Below are 19640 nucleotides of genomic sequence, written 5' to 3'. Positions count from 1 at the left end.
TTGATGGGCGAAGATACCTCAAATAAAATTTCAAAAGCTCTGTCTGCTCTTTTGTAGGACCGGTATGCTTTCAGAAAAACACACGCCTGATGCTCTGATACCACTGTCACAAGATGGGCACCACGTGCCAATAAAAAAGAGTAGACTGAATAGACTTTTAGCACTTCAATAACAAATGAACTGAGAGAGAGAGAGAGAGAGACGACACGCGACACGGAGTGGCGGAATTCCACCCCAGAGAGTATTGGCCCCAAACCTTGGCACCCCTTTCGGTATTTCTTTTTATTGCATCAACACAGTACAAGCCGGCACTCTAGACTCTGCACCTTCTCCAGGAAGCATGCCAGAGAATGAGCCCTAGCCTCATATTTAAAGGCCCTTGGCCTGAAAAGCAGTTACAATAAAAAGCCTTTAAAACTCAAAAGCTTCTGGTCAAAAAGCAAAGCCAAAAAGCTGCCAACGTAATTTACGAAAATCCGTACAGTCTGCCACATCATCAACCAACACAATTTACGGAAATCCGTACAGCTTGCCACGTCATCAACCAACGCAAAACATGGAATTCCGTACAACTTGCCACGTCATCCTGCCAGCGCAATTTTCGAAAATCTGCCACGTCATCGGTTTTTGCATGTGTGCGGGTTCTGCTTTATTTTAATCCTTTATGTCACTTGGGGCCCCATCGAACGGGGTCCCCATAAGTTGGTAGGACTTCTTCTTCTGTTGCTTGTTCTTCTTAGGGTTTAGGCCCCTCGGCCCACATTTGTAAGTTGGCTCCATTCTTTAGGCTTTGACACGTCAACAGTTTGTTACACAGCACTTGCACAAAGAAGACAGTCGTTGAACATCCACATCCTTCATCGAGATCTCATATGAGAATCGTAATCATTGTAACTTATTTAGGAGTCATATCCAGACCAGGTTGATCTTTTTACAAATGTCTTGATCTACTAAATTTCGTTATTTTGTGCTTGATGGTGATTTTGTTGAGAGCTTTCTAGTCAATGCATATTCTCCAAGATCCATCTTTCTCAAAACTAGAAGCACTGGTTAACAAAAAGGTGATGTACTACATTCAATGAGACCCTTTTCGACATGTTCTTTCACTTGGCTCATTATTTCCTCATTCTGAGCTTTGCTTACTTTGTAAGGTGGCCAGTTTGGTGGCGTATTGCGGTGGGTATCAAATCAATTGTGTGACGGGTTTTAGGGTTAAAGTTTTTGCGTCGAGGTCATGGATGCATCAAATCAATACGTTCGTTTGGCCCGTCACAGACTCACTTTCCCTAGAAAGGTGGTCCATGCCAATCTCTTAGTCAAAGTCAGAATCCTTTGTGGCGTGATCAGTTTCTCTAAGTGGTATTTGCATCTGCAAGCCTTTACGTGGTGCTACAAACATTTGTGTGACCTTCAGGTCTTGGACTAACTTGACTGAGTTTTGCAAGAACTGGTCGAGAGGCCTAAAGACTAGTAGAGAAGAAGAAACAAAAGAAATACCAACTTATAAAGTCTTGCCGAGTAGCACAAAATAAATAAGGGTTAGGAATCAATAATCATAACCCCTATGTAACAAAGTGATGACGTGACGGACAACAGAAACCCTAATTTCTGCCAAAAACCCTAAAATTCTTGCAAACCCTAATTTCTACCAAAAACCCTAATTTCCTGCGACGCAAATCTCAGCTTTTGCTCTCATTGAGAGAGAGGGAGAATTTGCTTTTGCTTTCAGAAGCTCTCTGTGAGAGAGGGAAAAGAGCTTTTGCTTTCAAGCTTTTGGGGCTTTGCTTTTGGCATCCCTTGTAAACCTTTAAATAAGTGGCTTGGGCCCTCACTTCTCAGAGCATCTGGACGCAGCGTCTGAGAGTGAATCCCGACCCACTCTCTTGTACTTTGAACTTGTTAATATAAAAAGAAATACCGAAAGGGGCGCCAGTCTTTGGGGCCAATATCTCTAGGCACAGAACTCCGCCGGGCCAATGCAAAGCTATTGTGATCTGTGAATTGTTTTGAAGTGGTTATATGGTGCTGTAGCGGTTGATTCTTGACTTGGAGTGTCCAAGTCTATTACAGTGGTATCAGAGCATGGCCAATTTCTCTTCTACAGGAAATCCGATCCCCAAATTTTTTTTTTCCGTGGCACCTATGGCTTCAGGCAAGGATCAGTCCACTCTCTCTACATCTGGAGATGCGCGCAGGGATCAGAACGAAGATTCCAGCAGAGTATGGCCCGCCTCAGCCTACTCAAGCAGAGCGGCGAGAGATGGAGCGTCGTCAATTGATTGGCGATGCAACAAAGATGATGCTCAATTTTGCCAAGGATCCAAAGATGGCAAAATATACCTAGATGAATCCAGGATAAGCCCAGATTCACCCTTAAAGGAAAGTACAAGGTATAGACCCATGGCAAAATATATGAGCTAGACCTCTTTGGAGGAGGTGCAGATGAAGTGGCAAAGAACCACAACACCACTACCGAAACCCACTCTCAAGAAACCTTCTGCTCACAAGAAATATACGGAGAAGGAATTGGAGAACGTAGTTGATGCACGGATTGCTCAGCTTTTTGACGTGCAAAAGAAAGACAAAAAGCACGGCAAAAAGCAGAAGAAAGGCACTGACTTGCCAGGATATTTGGGTCGTCGATCGACATTTGACAAAGCAAAGAAACACAAGAAGTGTGTCAAATTTGAAGGAGTACCCAAGTCTTCTTCTTCTTCTCCTTCTTCTTATGACAGTTCTTCTAGCTCTTTAGACTCGAGCGAAGAAGACAGAGAAAGCAAATAGCGAAGCAAGAAACAACGCTTCAGAAAGGGCAAGAAAAAGGCAAAGAAGTCTAAGTCTCGCCCAGTGAGAGACAGTTCTACAGAGGACTTGTCTACAGAAAGTGCAGACTCCGATAACGGCAACTTTTATTCAAACAAGAAGAATTTTTACAAAGCCAACCAGTATGATTTTCTTGAAGATAAAAGCAAGAAAGTCCGAGAGTTTAAGGAAGGTGGCCACTCGATCAAGTTTGATACCTTTTCAAGATACTCAGATGCTTCGAAGGCTTTGTCGTTTATACAGCAGTTTGTCATTGCTTTCGCGGGAGGACGTTATTCAGAGCACTCCAAGATTCGGAGAGCTACCTCTTACCTTAAGGGGAATGCTCGTACTTGGTGGTCCACGCTTCTCTTAAACAAGACTGCGCCAGTTCAATGGCTGAAATTCAAAAAGCTTTTTATTTCTTCTTGGTTGATGCAAGAGTTTGAACGAAATATATGAGCTGCTTGGAACCATCTTCGGATGACAAAGAGCGATACAATAAATTCTTACTGTGAAAGATTCTGGAGCTCTTTTCTACCCGCCTCTTCATTCAAGAAGATCTCGTTCAGAGAACAGATTGAGCGGTTTACCTTGGGTCTACCTACAGAGATCCGAGATCACTGCTTGGAACAGAAGTCAGCTTCTATTCAGGAGTTGATGAGTCATGCGAGCCAGGCTTTGCCATTCTCTCTGACAGTCTGACCTACCCCATAGATGAGGTCATGACACAACGACCCGAACAGACTTCTGGGAATGAAAGTAGAAAGAGAAAGAGCAACCCAGAGAGAAAGGATGCACGACCCGAGCTTACTCCTCAGGAGAGAGCTCGCTTCATCAGGGAGGGATAGTGATTTGAATGCGGGGAACTTGGACATATCTCCGCGAAGTGCCCTAAAAAGGCACAGAAAGAACGAAACGATAAAGACGACGACAGGCTTGAGAGTTCGAGAGCAGCTGAGGAACGTGGCAGAAAAGGCAGATAGAAAAGCAGAACTAGTACCACATGGCGTGGGACCTGCACCGAATCTAATGAATGAAAGTACAAACTTTGCCGCTTTTGGGGTAAAGTGAAGGATCAAGAAGCTCTTTTGAAGGAGCCAAGGGCAACTTCGTTTCACTTGGAATTGGCGGCTCGATTTGGAAATTACGCCCGACAGACTGACGCCACAAGCGGAGGTAGTTTGACTAGCATCGGGATGGGATGTTGCCATTACACCGAGCATTGGCAAACTTCGTTTGCAATGGCAGGGGTCTTCAGGGCACGCGAGTGACGTTCTACTTAGGATCCCTTGGTACCACAAGAACTACGCCGTGGTTGACTACCGGGCCGAGAAAGCGACTTTGATAAATGAAGGGCTTAGAGATGAACTTCAGTTTCTTACTCATTCTTTTGGGAGAGAACTGAACGATGGATAAAGGTTGAATATGTTTTGACCTGATCAAAAGAACGCCAAGATTTTTCTCCACAATCATGCCGATTGCTTTTTAGAGGGCCTGAAGATCAAACCATTGATTTGATACTTGGAAGCACGCCACCGAACCGGCCACCTTACCGTGTGAGCCGAGTACAGAATGAAAAGATTATGAACCCAGTGAAAGACCTCTTGGAAAAGGGTCTTGTCCAGCCTAGTACTTCACCGTATTGCTCTCCATTGTTGCTGGATTTGAAGAAAGACGGATCTTGGAGAATGTGCATCGATTATAGAGCTCTCAACAAAATCACCAACAAGAACAGATTTTCGATTCCTAGGATTGATGATATACTCGACAAGTTACAGGGATCCTCGTGCTTTAGCAGGATTGATCTGAAGAGTGGATATCATCAAATCCAAATCACAAGGGGGGACGTCTACAAGACAGCCTTCCGAACTACTTTTTGGATTATTTGAGTTTTTGGTGAAGCCTTTTGGCTTAACCAATACTCCTACGACATTTAACCGGATGATGGACAGGATTTTTCTAGAGTACAAGCTATTTGTTGGCACTTTCTTTGATGATATCATTGTTTTCTCCAAGAATGAAGCAGAACACAGAGATCGTATGCTTCAGAGATACATTTTTTTTTAAACACTTTGTCTCAGCAACAACATGAGTGCAAATGGATCCGGCCAAGATAGACATTGGCCCGATTTGAAGAATGTCCATGAAGTTGAAAGCTTCTTGGGACTGTGTTTGTACTACAGACGGTTCATTCGAAAGTTTGCAGAGGTTGCTTCCCCTTTGCATATCTTGATACAAAAAGGAGTCCCTTTCTCATGGGGATCCACAGAGGTGACTGCCTTTCAGACATTGAAAGAGAAATTGACTACAGGACCAGATTTGACTTTGCCGGACTTGCAGAAGTCATTTGAAGTATTTTGTGATGCTTATGGTCGTAGTTTGGGTGCGGTCTTGATGCAAGAAGGCCATGTCATTGCTTACGAGAGCCGATTGTTCTCTAGGCAGGAGACGACAGCACAGATTTATGAGAAAGAGCTTTTGGTGGTTATCCATGCTCTTACTCAGTGGCGGCATTACCTACTCAGAGCGGATTTTACTGTCTTTACAGACCATCAGAGTTTGCGCTACTTCTTGTCACAGAAGCAACTTTTGGAAAAGCAGATGCGGTGGGCGAACATCTTGTCACAGTTTCACTTCCAGATTGTCCATGTGCAGGGACAGAAGAATGTGGTGGAAGATGCTTTGTCTCGGAAGCCGTTGGTTCTGGCTATTTCCGCGATACATCATAGGAGCTTCAAGGATATGGTCGATCAGTATGCCACAGATACAGATTTTGCAGATATTTTCACACGGATACGGGATGGGGAGACAGTAGCTGGATACTCCCTTCGGGAAGGCTACTTGATGAGAAAGACTATGTTGTGCGTTACACAGCCGTTGTGGGAAAAGGTTATGACTAAATGCCACTATCCACCTTTTACGGGTCACCGCGGCATTACTACCACCATGAAGGGGTAGAGAGATACTTCTTTTGGCCGAGACTCAAAAAGGATGTGGAAGAGTTTGTGCGCAGTATGCCAGAAGGTCAAGTTTGACAGGCATAAGGCACAGGAATTGTTACAGCCTTTAACCATACCCACCCGCCCCTAGGAAAATATTAAAATGGATTTCATTTTTGATCTCTCGAGAACACAGAATGATCACGATGATTTTCCGATTACATGGCACATCTGAGACGATTGTCTCCGACAGAGACCCCACATTTATGAGTTTGTTTTGGAAGGCAATTTGGGAGAACATTGGCACGCGGTTGCAGTTCTCATCATCGTTCCACTTGCAGACTGACGAGCAATCTGAGATTGCCAATTTAGTGGTTTTAGATTTATTGAAGTCTTGTATCTCGGATCAGAAGACTCAATGGGAAAAGAACTTTCCTTTGGTGGAATTTGCCTACAATAACACGATACATTCTTCGACGGGGAAGACGCCATTTGAGATTGTTGAAAGTGCTGCGAAGGTTCCATCCTTCTTGAGCACGAAAGATTAGATATTTGAAGCGGATGAATATTCGCGAGATTTGGATACGGCTTTTGCCAAGGTTCGCAAGACTTTGCAGAAGTCTCAAGAACGACAGAAAAAGGCAGCGGATCGCCATCGTCGCCACTTGAAACTGAAGGAGGATGATTGGGTGCTCTTACGTTTTGAGAAGGCACGCCTAAGAAAGAAAAAGGTAAAGGAGAGGCATTTTCCAAAGCTTAGTATGCGATACTACGGACCTTTCCAGATTACTGACAAGATAAATGATGTCTCCTTCCGATTGAAACTGCCAGATACTTGGAGGATTCACAATGCATTGCATGTGAGTCTCTTGAAACTTGTTAAGGGTGATGTGCCTGATGATGGGGAGCCTCATGAGCAACCCGCAGTGGAAGAAAACGAGGAGACCCTTGTTCCTGAACAGATTTTGGCACATACGGATACGAAGAAAGGTAAAGTCCGAAGGCGGTTCTTGGTTAAGTTCAAGAACTTTCCTACATTTGATGCGAAGTGGATGGAGGAGGAGGACCTAGCAGATACTCCTCAGATTGTGAAACTTTACCTCGATGTTTTGGTTTAGCATAGTCTACTCCAAACGGAACCCAGAAATTCAGCTTGGCCGAAGATCTGGTGCAGTGGGATGCACAAGAGGGGAGTTACTCCGCTCCTTTGTCAACATATGCCTTGATTTTGATACTAAAGTCACTGATGTCTCTTTGAGCTTCAGGGATACTGAGAGCTGACAGTATTCAGCTGGATGACTTTATGAAATGGAATTCCTGATAATGATATTGATTTGTTCTTGACTTCTTTTGAGTGCAGGAACTGATAGACGAAATGACTGCAGCATTTTGGTCTACTTGATCTCGAATAGACATGGTTGCAATAGGGGTCAGTCAATCGGACATCGATGAGGTCCCGATTGGACCTAGATGTGATTGCTAGCTACATTGTCGATAAATCATGGTCTAAGATCCGAAAGAATGTTGAATGTCATGTGATGGTCTAGTGATGTCCTATGATGTCGTGTGATGTGACTGTCGATTTGGTACATGTGCTAGATGTGTGTCCCTAATACGTAGGCAACTACTAACAGTCAGTGTCTGCTAAGACGGTTTATGGCTTTTGTCGGTTTTACAGACGTAATCGCAATCGATTACAATGCTTTCAAGAGAGGGGTATGTCACAAAGGATGACGTGGCGGACAGCAAAAACCCTAATTTCTGCCAAAAATCCTAAAATTCCTGCAAACCCTAATTTCTGCCAAAAACCCTAATTTTCGAAAATCGCAGAGGTGGAAAAAAAAAACCGGGCAGTGCAAATCTATTGTGATCTGTGAATTGTTTTGAAGTGGTTATTTAGTGCTATCGCGGTTGATTCTTGACTTGGAGTATCCAAGTCTGTTACACCCTACCAATTTATGGAACATCAGTCGAGGAGCCTTAAACCTAAATATCAAAAGCTTGAATGTTGGAGCTGATTTCCGTAAATCGCGCTGACATGCTGACATGGCAAGTTGTACGGATTTCCACAATTTGCGGTGGTTGCTTTGTACAGTTTTTGGCTCCAGCTTTTGGGGGAAAGACGCTTTTAGAACACAAGCTTTTCGGGCTCTGCTTTTGACATCCTTTGTATTGTTTATAAGGACGCTTGGGGCCTCACTTCGCACAGCATCTCGACGTAGAGTCTCGGAGCAGAGGACCCTCGAGAGTTGTACTTTGCGAATCAATAATAAAGAAATAGTGAGAGGGGCGCCAATCTTTGCGACCAGTGCCCTGTGGGAGTAGATTCAGCCACTCCATGTCTTTCGCGTGGATTCTCTCTCTTTCTCCCTTTTACAGTTACTCAAGTTGTTTTGAAGTAATAAAAGTGTTGTTCAGTGTGTAGCTTGCAGTTATCTATCTATTTCTGTCCGATCCATCGTCGAGAGATCATACTTCCGAAGGTGGAAACCCCACCCAATCTCTCCACTCAAAAGCAACCGGAGGTGACATGTCATGTACGTGGTTCAAGAATTGGTATATGTCACGTGACACATCCAACCCTATGTGTCCGTGGACAAGCTACAGCATGATCAGGGTTAGGTTCAATCAAGTTAGTCTAAAATAGAAAGTGATCTGGCACTTTTGTGAGTCTGTTCGCAGACCGTGCATGTACAGACACTTAGATAAGATGCATATCCTCCACTTGCACACAGCATGATCATCAGATTCCAATCAGATCCCATCAATAGCATTTTTACAGTACATAGACCTATTTTTCCTATTTTTGACATTTTTCACTTATTATTTTTAAGTGACTTTTGTTGGAAAGTAGGTAGGGCAATTTTGCTAAGTTTGTATATATAGAAACCTAGCGCTAGCACTTTCTGGCAAAAGAGGCAACAGGAGCACCATTCTCAACAGGCAACTTCTCAGCAAGACCGACAACCGCAGTAGCCCTAGCGTTTTCAGCCATCTGAAGACCTAGCGTTTTTGCATCAAATCAGCCTTAGCGATTTGTGCACAACAGATCACCCCAGCGTCATCACGACACAGCAAATCAGCCCAGTGTTTTGCATTTGCAGAACAACCGGCGACAGCAGTAGATTTTCAGCCCTAGCGTTTTTGCATCTACATCATACCCCCACGTTTTGCAGATTCTCCGCGACGGAACCTCAAGAAACACCAGCGTTTTCAGTTTTCAGCCCTTAGACATTGCAAAACAACCCCCAAACCTCGCAGATCTCACCTCCCCGCAACAGTTCCTCGCCGCAAGGTTTACAGTTTCAGCCCGGAAAACGCAGATTTCAGCGTCTGCGTTTTCAGCGCGTCGTCGTCGCATTGTCGCCATCGACATCGTCATCGGCATAGAGTCAGATTTCGGTAGATAAAGATTTGCAGATTTCAGCCCCTTAGAGTTTTCAGATTTCAGCCCGTCTCGTCGTCGTCGACATCGTCGACAAGTCCAAGCATTGTAGAGATTTGTGCAATCATAAGTAGCCCGCTCTCGCCATAGAGAGTGGGGCCTTCAGAGGAGGATTTTACAACATCTCTAGTGTCGTATTCTCTTCTCTCTCTATCTCTCAATCTCATACACTTTCACGCACAGTGTCCATTCACTTTGTTTGTATCCATTGCACTCTCTCATTAAGAACGGAAGGCTCTCCCTTCCATAAGAATAAAAGGAACCTTGAGCACAGTTCGGAGCACTCATCTTGAGCAAAGTTCAAACATTCATTCCGCAGCACCTTACATTGGTATCAGAGCTTTGGCAATGTTCTGTATAACTCAAGGAAAGAACCACAAGAACCACTTTTTTTTTTTGCTTGTTGCAGTCGCACGCACCCAAGTTCACTTGCGCGTGTCGATTCCTAATCGTGTTTTTGAAGAGTGACAAGAAACCCAAGAAAGAAGGGCTTGTCCAGCCTCCCCTTGTGCCTCTTTTCACTCATTGAGAGCGGACCGTGCACTTAGCGGCCGGCCAATCGACGTGAGGTGGGAAAAAGCAGCCTTGGTATGAGCGCAAGGCCGCCAAGGGATGCGCCCATGGAAAAGAGCAGAACTTGGGTGAAGAGAAGATCCTTCTCTAACACAAATTGCAAGCGAAAGAAGAACCTCAAGAACCTCACGACCCGCAAGAACCTCAAGAACTCAAGAACCCGAAGAACCAAGACCCCCAAGAACCCAAGTTCCTCGCGAACTTAAGAACCCAAGACCACAAGAACCCATGACTTCAGTGGATGGTCATCACTCGAAGCGGAATAGATACTTCGCTTGGAGGTGATGAGCATGAGAGAGGCGAAGAAGAATTTTCCCCACCAGGAGGTTTTTCCGACCTCCCCCTTCCCCATCTACGCCAAGGATTGCACTAACTCCTATGGAGGAGTTGAAGCAGTTGTTTATGGAAAGAAAGTTAGAACGCGAAGAAAGAGAAGCAGAAAGAAAGGACTACGAAGAAAGAATGGCAACCATAGATCGTGACTACGAAGAAAGTGTGGCAACCATAGAGCGTAAGTACGACTTGGAAGCCAAAGAAAGCCAAGCCAAATTGGATCGCGAGAACAAAGAAAGTTAAGCCAAATTGAATCGCAAGACAACGAAAGAGAAGCAGAATTTGATCGCGAGAACAAAACAAGACAAGCAATGAACGACCAGCACATGAAAGAGATGTCACGACTCTTTTCTCAAGTTCAGGCACATATGCAAGAGATTAGGGAAAAGGAGACTCTCTCAGTCTCTTCTTCTCCCAAGCCTGAAACACATGATTTGCATGATGATAATTTGAATGACAATGATAAGCATGATGATGTGGATGATAATGATAAGCATGATGATTTGCATGATCAAGATGTGATTTCTCACAAGCATGATGATTTGCATGAAGATGACGTGATTGTTCACAAGGATAATGAGTTAGTGGATGTTTTTTCTAGCGAAGCTAACCTCGTTGTAGATTCGATCAATCAGGAAGAACCGATCTTGGCTCTCGAGCCTAGGTCCAAAGCACCCCTTCACGAAGAACCGATCTTGGCTCTCGACGCTCGGTCCAAAGAACCCTCACAGGAAGTATTATGTGTTCGCAGGATTCATACACACGCATTGTTCGTGTTTCAATCGTGATCGTTTCCTGTATTTTTGTCAGCGTCTTTATGTGATCCCTTTTCTTAGGCATGACATATTGTACGTTGAGCACGTTTCACTCATGAATGAGCACAAATGTATGCAGATTGTTCATGAAAAGCTGAAAAGTATGAATTCAAGGAAGTCACATTTCATGTCTCTTCCTTGGCACGACACAGTGGTAGAAAGAGCACATGACCGTATGAGCACCAAGCATGGGCATTTCTGTTGTGAACTGCCACAGTGGATTGCTTTCGATCACAAGTCATTGTTTGCGTGCGTATGGTGAACGGTTTGGCACTCCGTCTCTCTGTTCATCTACATTGCATGCACAATCTTTGAGGAAGACAAGATTTTTTCCAGTCACTTTACATGGAATAGGTATGTTCATGGTTTTGTGTTGGAAATGGTTTCAGGAATTTTCAGCCATGGAGATTCTTGAAGAAGAAAGAAGCGTGATTCTAGACGAAGTTGAAGCATTGAAGGAGCCATAGAAGACTTTGTGTCGCTTTCGGCGCGGCCCAAAGAAGAAGGCATTGCATACCTTTATGAAGTTCAAGTATCGCACGACCCACACCTCAGAGTGGGCCGGCGAAGAGTCCTTTCGAGCATTCCGGATGTTGTTGGCGATCTCCCTCGACGCCATACAGTTCGGTACCAGTACCTCACTTTGAAAAGGAGGGGATTTCACGTGACACATCCAACCCTATGTGTCCATGGACAAGCTACAGCATGATCAGGGTTCAGTTCAGTCAAGTCAGTCTAGAATAGGAAGTAATCAGGCACTTTTGTGAGTCTGTTCGCAAACCGTGCGTGTCCAAACACTTAAATTAGATGCATATCCTCTGGTTGCACATAGCATGATCATCATATTCTAGTCAGATCCCATCAGTAGCATTTTTACAATGCATAGGCCTATTTTCCCTATTTTTGATATTTTTCACTTATTATTTTTTAATGACTTTTGTTGGAAAGTAGGTAGGGCAATTTTGCTAAGTCTGTATATATAGAAACCTAGCGCTAGCACTTTCTGGCAGAAGAGGCAGCAGGAGCACCTTGCTCAACACGCAACTTCTCAGCAAGACCCACAGCCATCTGAAGACCTAGCGTTTTTGTATCAGATCAGCCTTGGCGATTTGTGCACAGCAGATCAGCCCCAGCGTCATCACAACACAGCTGATCAACCCAGTGTTTTACATTTGCAGAACAACAGGCGACAACAATAGATTTTCAGCCCTAGAGTTTTTGCATCTGCATCATACCCCAGCGTTTTGCAGATTCTCCGCGACGAAACCTCAAGAAACACCAACGTTTTCAGTTTTTCGCCCTTAGACATTGCAGAACAACGCCCGAACCTCGCAGATCTCACCTCGCCGCAAGGTTTACAATTTCAGCCTGGCCCTCGGACACTCTTTCAACATACAACCAGCGATATTGAAACGCTTATCTACCAGTTTCCACTTTTCAAGATATTGCTTTGGCAGATCAGATTGAGAAGTACACAGTGGGCCTACCTTTTCCATTGCAAGATTATTGCATTGGAAAAGTGGTCTCAAATATGAGTCAACTTATGTCACAGCAAGAGTGGATTATCACATCATGAAGAAAGAACTAGTATTTACCCCTTCCCAGAAAAGAAACAAAAGTTCACGATCCTCCACCCACGATACCCCACCCCCGCGAACTAGTACAGTCTCCAATACTTCTATCCGACGTCTTAACTCCCAAAGAGATGGCACAGTACCGATCAGAAGGAAAGTGTTACAAATGTGGCATTCATGCCCATATTGCTTGGGAGTGTCTCACAAACCCGAATAACAAAAGATCACTTCCATATGAAAACACAAAAAACAAAAAACTCCGACCCTCCATTGGATTGACTTCTAACTTGATAGGTGTTTCTACCGTTGACATATCCAATGAACCATACAAAGCTATGGGAAAGTTAAAGACCAAGATGCCCATATCCTCTTTGATTCAGGTTCCATCCAAAATTCTCTCTCCACGGTTAGCTACAAGATTAGGCAATGATGAATGCACAAGGGAACGTAGATTGAAGCACAAATCGCTCATGGGACTTACACAATATCGACACCATAAATTGGATCACTTCCACTTCAAGTTCAGACATTTGCAGACCTGTGGGCATGCCTTGGGTTCTACAAGTATCATGGCCGTTTTGACGCAAGAGAACGAACAATCCAACTAAAGCACATGAACAAGGAGTTAATGTTGGACTTTAATATTCCAACTAGCAACCTCAAGCTAGGAATAGAGAATACAGTATTGAAGAAAAGAACCATGAATTATGAAATTTGTAAAATTTATGATGAATAATGATTATGATTAAGATTATGATCTTGGGTGTGTGATTGACACCCAAGCAAGATCTAATGACCTTTTATAGGCATTGGCTAAAATACTGGCCAAAAGACAAAATTTCAGACGCACTTGAGGTGTGCCACGTTAGCGCCTACTACGTCAACACAGTTCGTGGTAATCCGTACTGCAGGCCACGTCAGCATGTCAATGTTACTAGCGGGCTTCCATACAGCAGCCACGTCATCTCCACGCTGGGTCTCTTCAGTGAGTGGGTGTGTGTGCCTTTATTTTAGGCCCCATCGGACGGGGGTCCCATAAGTTGCTTGGGGGGTTAGGATTTTAATCCTAACCCATGGGCCACTCAACAAGGCTCAGTAAGTTGGTGAGAACTTCGTCTTCTTCTACTTCTATTAGAGTTTAGTCCCTCGGCTGAGATCTACACATTGGCCAGGGTTAGGACTAGGGTGCCCAACCTTGTAGGTCTTCAGTAGCTTGACACGTCAGCATATCCGAGGGTTATTCCAAGGGTGCTTCAGGTTTCCGCATTATATGGCCCTTGAGCTCATTGTTGACTCATGGGAGAAAAACTCAACGCCCCCACTTTGTACAGGGACATATTTGTAGCCCTCTGGGTGTTTCATTGACACACAGATTATGACCTATCATGTAATGCCTGATTTCCCAAAGCTAGCAAGAGCCACTTAAACCATGGCAAATCTGCATATATTAGTCAACATCCTGTGAATTATGGCAATTCTTTTCTGAAAGAAAAACTTTCGGCTATTGTTGACAACATCAGGAACAAGACAATCATCTTATAACAGAAAGTAAATGTTTAGCAAATTATCAGCCAAAACATAATTAATCATAGAGGTGCAGTGCACGTTGTGCAACTCAAATAACTACTTTTAGACTCGCAGAAAATGCTGAGACAAGTGAGAATGTAAGATTTTGTAGTAGCCCAATGGATTAAAACCTCTGGGCCATGGAGGTTACAAAAGCTGATCAACCTTTCTATATGCACATTAAAAGCTCGAGGACTACATTTGTACGTTTCAAGCAGAACTATGTGCAATCCATGTCATGTAAAATAAAAGTGTAGTGAAGTATCAACATATCACATTTAAAAACGAAGGCCCATATGTTCTCAACTCAGGCAAGAATTTCATGTTGCTGATGCATACTTTTCATATAACAAACGGTTGTGCAAACTTCAAAAGCAAAACGAATCCCAAATGGACCTGTGAGCTTTTGTAAAATTGCTTAGATCATGTCCATTATCCATCATCCATTATCCACTATACCATGAAGGTTGAACAAGCTTATGAACCTTTCTAAATGCACATCAACAACTTTGTTGATCTCTAGCAGAGCTTCATGCAATCAAGAGCTCATACAACGTAACAATGAGATAAATGCAGTGAGCTTCACCCCACTTATGCAAGTAGCACCATGAAGTAGAACCAAACATATTACACCATAAGCTGGCATTGGTTAGTGGGTTTGATGATATTATCTGTAGGTACACAAAAATTCTGAAACTCCTGAAACTAAGAATGTATGAGCCTTTGTAGAAAACCTATAGATCAATGACTTTTAGTCACAGATTTACATAGAGCTCAACAACTTTCTATATGCACATTAAAAGCTCCAAGACCATATTTGAAGATCTCAAGCAGAACTATGTGCAATCAACCCTGTGAATCATGACAAAGTGCATGCCAACAAGCATTACAAAAAAACATAAAATCAAAATTACCAAACATAACACAAGAACTTTGCTAACAAACATGATACAGCTTGCCACAATTTAAAGAAATGATGGTGAGCATAGTTGAAAAATTGTGCTGCACCATCCTTCCCACAAAATGCCTTAACCACAAGGATCCTTCTAACGCGCTTCAATAAAGTCAATTACATCTCACACAAATAAACTTTGCAGATATCTTGCTAAGCTTGATACCAGACATTTTACAAAAAGATCCTAAAACAGGAAGATGTTTTTTCTTCCGACTTGTTAAGAAAATTACGAACAGACAAAAATCCCTATATTTGATTGCAGTAGGACAAAAGTTTAAGTCACGCAAATGGCTTCTTTCTACAGGACTAGTATAAAAATCTCCAGCTTAAAAAAAGGGTCTCACAAAGTAAGATTCGTACTTCAGACAACCAATGGAACCCCTGCTTAATACACAATGACAAAAAAATCTTGTTGAATCTTCCCTGTACCAAACAATCAATCGCTTGAATCTCAACTGGCATTTACCCTAGTCTTTAACAGCCTAGGGCTGGTCTACACAGAGAATGTTACCATAGCTTTAATGTTGGAAAAACTGTCGACTTTCTGGAAACCAGATGGGCCACAAAACCTGTGCTACAGAACCTACCTCAATCTGGCAGCTAAACTAATACGATGCAGAAAACAAGCTTCCTCGTTCCCTTTAATTTCAAGGACTTCTTATAAAAAAACCGATTCTTAAGATTACAACAGCCCATCATTTTAGAATGAACTTTCATGGATGAAATCATGCAAACGAGAATGAGAAACACCTTGAAAGTTACCTTTTACCCCCACAAAGCTCGTTGATCAAAAAAAACAGTATGTCCAAGTCCACAGATCTGATCGTGTCAACTGAAGAATCTTCACATCTTCTGTGCCAGCAGTCAGATAAAATATCCAAACCTTTGCAAGCAAGGAGAACTACCTGCAAATGAAGAGAGTTAGCTGGCAACAACTACAATATCACCAAGACAGCAAACAAGGCATTAACTGCATATGTCAACCACAGATAACACCACCCTCGTTTATGCTCTCAATTTTTTATGAATTAACACCCAATACATTATGTTTTGGCCTAAATCACATCCAAGATAATGCAAGGAAAAGGCATTATCTGCAGATTATATGGAGTTCATTAACCTGTGATAAAATAATGCTCTGCACTCAATGGAACCCTCTTCAACAAGGTAGTTCAATCGAACCCTACTCGACAAGGTCCGGCACAATGAGGTGTGCTCAGCAAAACGGAGTCCTAGTTCATGTATAGTGGCATTTGAGAAAAGAAATGGGCCGGAATACAGAGTGTACAAACCGCATCAGGAGTTTCTCTGTTTGAAAGAGGATGTGTTCCAGGAGAAAGAAGCTCAAAGAGGCCTCTTCGCAAACTCCCTGCAAGCATCAAAGTGCAGTGCCACACTTCTTTCCATGTGTTTCCATACGACAATCACCTACAGGTATGGAAGTAAGAGTGTTTACACACCAACATGTGCCTGCCCATCCCCTTTTGAGATGGGCGGGCAGCTCTACACACCAAGAAGTGTGGTCTTTTTTGGCCTGCCAAAGGCAAAGGCCATAGAGATGGGTTTTCTTTTTGCTGTTGGAAAATACAAAAATTAAAGGCAATTTCAATTTTTAATTTTTGTAAAGAAAAAGTTTGCTTGGTTGAATATGATAGTGGGCACTCATGAAATGAAGAGCCTGTAAAAGCAATGATGAATGATATTAATGAGTTTTTCTGGCATGTTGATTTTCAGATTCCACTGTGACTCGTGAGTATCTCTCTCTCTCTCTCTCTCTCTCTCTCTCTCTCTCTCTCTCTCTCTCTCTCTCTCTCTCTCTCTCTCGTGTGGACGACACCATACCTTTTCTCTCTCTGTCATAGCTCTGCAAGGTTCTAGATGCTCCTAACCGACACCCCGCCCCCCCTCTCTCTCGTGCTGCGTCAACCAACTTTTGAGAGTTGCGGTTGTAGATGTTTTTGAGACAGGGAAGGAGTTGTTCCTGGGTGCAGGTAGTTCATGCGTGCAGTTCTTTGTGAGGTCGGGGTACGCAAGGACAATGAACGAACGCCGCGAGAGTTTTGAGGCGGGGGCAGCACGAGAGCAGGGAAGGAGGCTGCAAGAGGGATGCGAGCCGAGTCTCTCTCTCTCTCTCTCTCTCTCTCTCTCTCTCTCTCTCTCTCTCTCTCTCTCTCTCTCTCTCTCTCTCTCTCTCTCTCTCTCTCTCTCTCTCTCTCTCTCTCTCTCTCTCTCTCTCTCTCTCTCTCTCTCTCTCTCTCTCTCTCTCTGCCCCCATTGCGGTCCTGCACGCGTCTACAATCCCTCTCCCCTATAGTGATGCAAGCGGTTGAAGCGCCCGTCTGATTGCTGCAGTGTCTGTCCGCACAACAACCAAGGATTGGGAACAATGCTATGGTGATGGGGCGGGCAGGTGTGCAGGAGGAGGCGGTATAGCGTGGGAGAGCGGAGGCGATGCATAGAAGAGAAGGAAAGAGGGGGGGAGAGGGGTGGAAGGGGAGGGGGGGGGGGGGGGGGGGAGAGAGAATATTCTGAAGGAATCATGTGATTTTTGGGGATTGTTTTTTAGTTAGGCTAGTATGTCGTTTCAGATCAATCCATCCGAGGCGTTTCTCAGCTCGTTTGATTGCCCGATCCGTTTGCAAGAACCAGCGATTTGAGATGCGGACGGAGAGAGAGAGAGAGAGAGAAAAGAGAGAGAGAGAGAGAGAGAGAGAAAGAGAGAGAGAAGCATTGTCTTGCGCACGCGTGCGGATGAGCAGAGCGGTTGACATGGGTAGATATGGGTTGTGCACTACATGCTCTACGCAGTGCAGATTTGACAAGCTCATGGGATGATTTGAAGAGGTTAAGCGCGGATAGGTGCCTACCAAATTTGAATCAGACCGCCTGCGTGGCACAGAGCTGAGAAGTTTTTTCTGTAGTTTTCTTGTTCATGGTATACTTTTTAATGAGTTGCCTTGTAATTTCTTGTACTGTGGCAAATAAGGTATGTTAGAATTCTTTTCCTTCAAATAGATGTATTATAAGTAGAGTTCTTTTCAGTCAAAGAAAAGAGTTTTGGCCTAAATCTGGTATGCCTTCTTATGTCTGTGGTCATGCTCATTATGATGTGCTTGTCTTTAAGGGGCAGTGTGCATATACTGCTATGTTTTGGCATAGGATCTGTAAGGTTAGTCTCATGCAGGCTTATACCTAGTATGCTTATAGTTCATTTGAGCTCTCTTGCAAGGAATTGTTCAGTAGTTTATTGCTTCACAATGGGTGTCTTAAAGCTCGTCTCTTTCTTACTTCCCCCCGAAGTCTCTCTCTGTATAAAGGTGGATTGCTGAATTTTTTGTATCGTGTTCTTTCCTTTTAGCAATGCGAAATAGTAGCAAGTCTTTTGAAGATAACTAATGTATCTTGTTATTGACATGGATGCAGTGCGTAGGCCTGTTTGCCACAATGCTGATTCTCATCCTCCACCTATTTCCCATTGTTAAAGGGTGCTAAGTAATCATCCTTTTTGCCATGTCTTCTACACTTCCAAAGTGGGAGCTTCCTTGCCAAATTTCCAATGCTTGCCAGGTGCTTGAAATAGTGGTGAGAAGACTATGTACAATGCGCTGAAGGAAGCCTCTAAAAGATTCCTTGATGTTTTTGCCAGTGGAAAGAGTCGAAAGAAGGGCAATCAGAGATCTTTACTATATAGACCACATGCAGGGTCGAACTCCTTTGCAACGGATGCATTGTTACTAGGGGTCATGTGTGCAACTGCAAGGGAATCAAAATGGTACAAATCTCGCATGTCGTTGAGAAGTTCATGCTCTCTATCGTCAATCTTGGGGATTATCTAAGGGCCAAATAGAGTTCCAGTTTAACAAGCAAGCACAATGCTAGAGGAGTTGGACCTAATCAGTATGTCTACCTCCTCAACGTTGGGAATGATCTTTATCGCCACCATGGCCTTCAAGCTTCTTTGCTTACACATGCTAATTCTCGGTTAATTTAATGATGTCTCGTAGGTTAACTTGGCTTTCATTATGTTTGCGAAAAGCTCCATTATCTTCCCATTCCATTTCAAGTTTCTTTATAACAATATCTTGACAACAGTTTTAGTTTTTTTCTTTGTGCCTTATCTCTGTTAAGCTAAGCTGTGAGCTCAATAGGCTAGAGCTTACTCATCTATCTCTCCCCTTCTTCAACAACTTTACTTTTCCTTGCCGGCATGAAGCTTTGGGTAACAACATACGAAACATGTCACTTCTTTGGAGCTTACTTCATTTGGGCTGCAAGGTAACCTTCCTCCAACAGGGGAAGGAATATTTTAGGCATTTGTCAATATTGTGAATGATGGAGTTCATGGTTATGTTGTCCCATGGATGAGTAACACCAGTCTAGAACTTCCTAAATCTTGGCTTCTTTGTCATTTATCGTCAATGTTATTGAATAGTGGACATCATATTTCACTCGTGTTTGTGTTTGTGATGTTTTTGTTTAATGCATGTCTTAATTTGTTCTATTTTACTCGTGCATATACCACATCAATAGCTACCATTGTATTTTATGTGTTATTTCTATTTTATGCTTCGGCTAGTGATAGGCTTCTATGTGGCATGAGTTTTCCTAGCGGCTCTCGAGCCATGCCTTGCTCGA

At 43.4% G+C, this 19640-nt stretch overlaps 1 protein-coding gene across 3 annotated transcripts in view; it reads right to left on the bottom strand.

Moving 5' to 3' along the window:
* The window catches only part of LOC147438519 (uncharacterized), a 66593-nt gene extending 50315 nt beyond the window's left edge, over positions 1–16278 (bottom strand). The window contains exons 1-2 of one of the 3 annotated variants that reach the window (XM_086484617.1): positions 16126–16278; positions 15756–15910 (exon numbers count right to left, since the gene is read on the bottom strand). The gene's annotated coding sequence lies outside the window, so the exon portion shown is untranslated. The remainder of the gene's footprint in view (positions 1–15755; positions 15911–16125) is intronic. The other 2 variants (XM_086484615.1, XM_086484616.1) reach the window with 2 other exon arrangements.
* Positions 16279–19640: the final 3362 nt, after the last annotated feature.

This window comes from Adiantum capillus-veneris, chromosome 16 (assembly GCF_014529385.1).
Source record: "Adiantum capillus-veneris isolate H3 chromosome 16, ASM1452938v2, whole genome shotgun sequence".
NCBI lineage: Eukaryota > Viridiplantae > Streptophyta > Polypodiopsida > Polypodiales > Pteridaceae > Adiantum > Adiantum capillus-veneris.
This window is presented reverse-complemented; position numbering and strand designations above follow the sequence as displayed.